The sequence below is a fragment of the Cucumis melo genome, chromosome 2, assembly GCF_025177605.1.
Source record: "Cucumis melo cultivar AY chromosome 2, USDA_Cmelo_AY_1.0, whole genome shotgun sequence".
NCBI classification, from domain to species: Eukaryota; Viridiplantae; Streptophyta; class Magnoliopsida; order Cucurbitales; family Cucurbitaceae; genus Cucumis; species Cucumis melo.
Genome location: NC_066858.1, coordinates 8,609,751 through 8,615,940, shown reverse-complemented (window position 1 = coordinate 8,615,940; position 6,190 = coordinate 8,609,751).

Sequence of the window (6,190 nt, the reverse complement as noted above, 5' to 3'; positions counted from 1 at the left end):
CAAGTGGTGGTGTCTCCCAATTTGAAGTTTTGTAGATACAGAGACGTAAACGATCGTAAGTTTCACTTTCTCTGCATTTCTCTATTATTCATTATTTCAAAGTATGCTTAGCCATAAATAAGGTTTTGCCAATGTATTAGTATTTTTTAGCTTCACAATTAAATTGAGTTATGGTTTTTGTTAGCTCTTCTGTTGTGTAGGCTTTTATCCCTTCACTTAGTACATCTGAATGTGGCCTCTGATATTCGTTTGATACCAACTCTACATTTGTTGGATATTGTGATGTTGATTGGGCAGGATGTTCAGAAGATCATAAAAGCACGGTTGGGGGTTGTTTCTTCTTAGAAAATTAATATTCTTATTGCTTCACTTATTTTGTTTCTTGCTAACCACTGCCGAAGCTGAATATTTTGCCGCTTAGAGTAGTTGTACGCAGTTGATTTGGTTGAAGCAAATGTTGTTCAAATATGGAATTTTTCAGGGTGTCATGCTTTTATATTGTGATAATATGAATGCTATAAATATTTTTAAAAATTTTATTCAGCATTGCAGAACCAAGCACATAAATCTATAACACTATTTTATTCAAGAACTTGTTGAGAGCAAGATCATTACTTTGGAGCATGTTCGCAGTGCAGTTCAACTCGTTGATATTCTCATAAAGCCCTTAGGTGTTGCTACATTTGAGTCTCTTTGGGTAAAGCTCAGTGTTTGTCGCAATACCCAATAGCAATTAAGGTCCATAAGTGAGTTCCTTGCATTTTTATTCTGTTTGTTATTAACTACGTATCTAGCATATTGGGCTTCTGTTAAGATACTCGGCCCACAAGGCATTTATAGGGAAAATCTTTTCAAAATCTGGAGTTTAAATGTTGGGTTCCCACTTATTAGTCACAGTGTGTGCCTCTTGTTATTCTATCAAGTTTCTCTGTTAGTTGAATGTTGCTTTGTCAAGCAGTTTTGTGTTCTTGCTATTCAAAATGATTGCGACTCGTAAAGGCGAGTATCGTTCTACCGATTTGGTTCCCTCATCTGTTGTTTTTGGTCGATCTGTAGGTCTCAATGGTTCCTCTGAGGTTCTGTTTGTTTGTCCTGATAGTGCATCATCTTCTCCATCTCAGAGTCTTAAGATGATTCCGCACCACCAACGAGGATGCGTAAGATTTAGAAGTGTTCAAAAAATAGTTGAAAATCGAACCACTTAACAAATTAAACAGCAACTGATTGAAACCGAACAGAAATTGAATGCATGCGGTTCGATTTGGTTTGTGTTAAATTAAAATTGATTCTTATACGGTTTGGTTCGATTTAAGACATTAAACCGATTCTAAAACCAAACCAAATCACTTTATTTAAAAAAAATATCTATATGTATAATAATAATAATAATAATAATAATAATAATTAAATATATAAGTATAACTTAGGGTAGGGTATAAGTGTAACTTTGTAAGAATTATTTTGATAGACTTTCAAACTTCAATGTTTGAAACTTTTATGTCTTATACTTAATTATTGTACATAATAATTTAATCTATATTTATTTGTAGGACTTTTATTTGTGCATAATATTCACAAAGGATTTAGATTCTAATATTTATGCATAAACAGCTCGGTTTTGATTCGGTTTAACACAAATGAGCTGTTTGATTTGGTTTCGAATGAGATTTTTTTGTATTTCCGGTTCGGTGCAATTTTAACTTCAAACCAAACATAACCAAACCATGACACCCCTAGTAAGATTAGTTCTGGTTCTTTGTAATCTAACCCGCATTTCACCATGATAAGTCCTTGTAGGTTCGAGCCTCTGTGCCTACTTCTTCTAGGGAGTCTGCTTTTTAAATGATCCTCTTGTTCCTATCTTTGATGTGTTCAAGAAGTCCCCTACACAAGATTTTGCTCAGGGTTTGCGATCGATTGTACTAATCCTTTCGTGCCTCATGTTGACCCTGGTAAGACTTCTTCTGTTCCTTATACTGACCCTGATGTTTTTGTATATGATATTTCCTTTGATTCTTTTGATGAGGATCATGTTGGTATTGCCCATATGGTGTACCGAACCGTAGGGTTTCTGTTGCCTCCCATCGTCGCCCTTCGGTTAATGCCTCTGTTAGGGTTTATGCATGTAATACCCTAGGTTCTAGATTCGGATTTTGATGAGGATCATGTTGCTATTGCCCATATGGTGTACCGAACTGTAGGGTTTCTGCTGCTTCCCATCGCCGCCTTTCGGTTAATGCCTCTGTTAGGGTTTATGCATGTAGTACCCCAAGCACGGAATTAGGATTTTGATGAGGATCATGTTGCTATTGCTCATATGGTGTACCGAACCGTAGGGTTTCTGCTACCTCCCATCATCGCCCTTTAATTAATGCGTTAGGGTTTATGCATGTAATGCCCCAGGATCTGGATTCGGACCAGGATTCGAAATTTTGATCTCCGACATTCTCTTGCATCCCTTGCGACCTAGCAATATCATCCTTACTTGTCTTAAAAGCTTATTATAGTGAAATTTGGGGAAATTTGTCCCCATAAACCAACACTAGTCTTTCAGTTTGTCCTCACTCACATGCATCTTAAGAAAATTCTCAAGAGGTCACCCAACATAGAATTGTTTCAAGCTAAGCATACTTAACTTTGGAGTTCCTATGATCAAGCCACCAAAAAGAAAGGTGCACCTTGTTGGTATAGGTATTAACTTTGTTCTTAAGTCTTTTTTAGCCTTACTTTCATGTCCTCGGACTCCCTCTGATTCAAATGTGATATCGACTCATTCATGTCTCCCTCCTAATCCCAAGGCGTTACAATGCATCTACTGAGAAGTTTTTTGCTCCTGCTTGTGATTTTGCTCCTCCACGGGTTAAGCCTCCTCATCCTTCAACCCTTCAAGGGTTAAAAGGTGATTACTACTAAGGTTGATCGTCGACAGCTACCTCTGAATATACCAAGTTCTCCTATTCATGGCGTTTCTTTTCATTTTGAGGAGAGTGTGCATAAATGGAAGTATGTTGTCCAGCAACGTATTGTAATGAAGTGAACATCTATGATCAATATCATTCATGTTTGGCCATCAGAGAACGGATTCAGCGTGCGATTTTAAGTAAGATTGTTTCTTTTATTGGGTTGCTTTATCCTTAGCTGATTCGTGAACTTTGTAACGCCCTAACAGATTGGTTTTTTTTCATTTTATCGTCTTAAGAGTAATTATGGAAATTTCAAATTTATTTGAGGAATTTGATTATTTTGACCTTGTAATTAATTAAGGTTTAGATTTATTTATTTTGATTGGATATTAATTATTTTATTTGGAAATAAATTGGTGAAGTTATGTGCTAAGATTAAGGAGAGATGTGAGGATTTAATTGAGGAAAAGAAAGAAAGAATTATTTTAAAAGGAGAAAAAAAAGGGGGATTTTGTGAGATTTGGAGGAGGAGAGAGAAGGTGGAGTTATTGGGTGTTTAAATGAACCTTAGGACCCGTGCACCAAAAGTAAAAACCTTTTTGGGAAAAGAAAAAAAGAAAAAAGAGAGAGCAACCTAAAGAAATTTGTTTGGAAACCCTAGCCGCTACCGACCAAAGCTCCGCCACGCCGCCGCCCTCGCCCCCGAAATTTTCTCTGCCAACCGCCACGTCGAGTCGAGAGTTGCGAAGCCGCGCAGCCCAGCCAGCCGACTGCACCCTCCAGCCGTCGCCTTCGCGAATCGGAAGCCGCCGCGTCTTGCCAGCCGAAACCCCCCGTCTGCAAGCCGTCGCCGAGCACCGCTAAAGCCCAACCGTCGAAGCCGCAGTGTTAGCAGGATCGCCCCGCGAACTCCGTCGATCCGCCCGAGTCCAAAAACTCGCGCCTCGTTCACGGTAACCCAACCCGATCGCGCCTCCGCCCCGCGACCAGAACAACCTGCGTCCGCACCGCCAGCTGAGCCGCACGCGCACAGCACCTGCGCCCAAGCCGAGCCGCTCCTCTCTGCGCCATGTCGCACCTGTTTACGCTGTGTCCAAGCCGATCCCAGCCTTTAAGCCGAGCCGGTTTCTACTTCTCTAGCCGAGCCGACCCGCCTGTCCTTGAGTCGTCAGTCTGCTCCGGTCCCTTTGCACCTATTTTGGTAAGCCAAATGGGTTTCCTTGCATACCCAGTCGAGACTTGAATTTCAACCTAAATAATTTAATTTGGACTAAATTAAATTATTTCTTTTACGCAACACCTTGGACCAATTGAGTTGGAGCGTTGGATTTCTGCAGCAAGGGCACAAGCGTTGCATCCTCGACCTAGGGTAAGTTGTCTCAACTATATTTTTGGGTCTTGCGTCATTTGGCGAGTTAATCATGAAAGTTGGCGTATTGAACATTTAGGACCTCACTGCTTGGAAAGCATATTTTCTGGCTGTTAGGACTCGTCGAGCAAATCTCCAGGTAAGAGATTTCTACTACTAGCTCTGTGATTAGAACCATGAGACCGCATACACCTCCAGTTATGCATGTTAAGCACTAGACTGTATAACACATGTAATTAATGAGAGCATGATGTGATTGATGATATGGTTATATGATGGCATGGTAATGTGATGACGTGATTTGTTATGACTATATGTTGGATATTAAGGTGAGATGTGAGATGATGATTAGAATGATATGATTACATGATGATGTTGTGTATATGTATGCTATAGTTAGGGTACCTGTTAGCTTAGCCTATTAGAGTCGTACCTGCATGGGTGTCCTTCGGGATCACCACCTATTTAGGATTGCGTAGTCCGACGGAACGCCAGTACTCTAGCATGGATATAGATATTATTTGAGTGATTCGACGAGATCCTCGCAGCCCGATTGTCTTAGTGCTTTCCCCGGGTTCACTACAGACCAGTAAGTCCTAGGTGCTCCCCCGAGACACCAAAGACCAGATTTTCGTTCCTACGGGAGCGCATGTTGCACGTGTTCGAGAACGTGCCAGAGATTGGGTACCATTTTCAGGACTCTAATAGGAAGCTAACAGGCACCTAGTGGGACTAGGAGTGGGTCCCTTACTGAGTATTTTATACTCACTCTCTCCATGTCATGTTTTTCAGTTAGAGGCCGAGGTAGGGGCAAAGGCAAGCTGGCGAGCGACCAGAAGTGACCGTGGCGAGCCATAAGGATTTCTGCTTTCGCTTACACCCCATTATAGACATTTAGTACTTGAGTTTTATTTTCTTCCTTATTTACTATTTCATTTCTTTAAAAGTAGATAGGGCCCGAGTATGAGTTTAATATTTATTTATATTTTGCACATTACCCTGATTTGATTTTATAAATAAAATTTTGAGGTTTTATTCGTTTTAACTAAACTTTATGACTTAAATCATGTTATTTACATTTAGTAATGACTTCGGCTCAATACAAGGAGTTGGGTCGTTACAAACTTATTCTCAATCTCCTTGCTGATTTTGATGATCTAAGTGCTTCTGAGTTTAAGAAGGTGCATGTTCGCAATTTGTGCTTCAATATTTCTCCCACTTTTATCAATCAGTTCCTTGAGGTCATTTTGCCTTCTGATGTCTTTGTCTCTATGCCTTCTCCTGAGATGTTAGCTTCGGAGTTAAATGGAGGTTCTGTGCATGTGTGGTTTGCTGATGACTAACTTTCTGCTTTTTCATTTACAAAATTGATACTTTATTTTAATATTTAATTCTTGTATTTTTCCCGACGCCATGCACACAGATGTCAAAAATATGGTTTTCATTCCTTACTTTAATGTTAGCTTCGTAGGAGAAAAGGAAAAAATTAAATAATTATTTTCGTTTTTCCGATGCCATGCAAACAACGCGGGAGAGGTGATACCTATTCCTGACGTCACAAGTGAAATGTTAGGAATAGGTACCTATTCCCGACATCATAAGTAGAACATCAGGAATAGGGGATCTCCCGATGTTTTTGATGTGCGTCGAGAGTTCCCCTATAAAAAACCCTCCTTCAGTTTTATAATTCACAAAACCGAAAAGAGAAGGCCAAGAGAGTTGAGAGAGAGATCAAGAATGAGAGAATTCCACATCGCCGCTCGCTATCGCTACCGCTCTTTATTCTGGTAAGTGGTTTAGTTAGTTATTGTTTTGTTTTAGTTTTGGTTTAAATTTGTTTTAGGATTTAGATTTTCGATTAGTTTTAGGTTTTAGTATTGAATTTGAAATTGAAGCGTTTTTAGGATTTAAGCTTGAC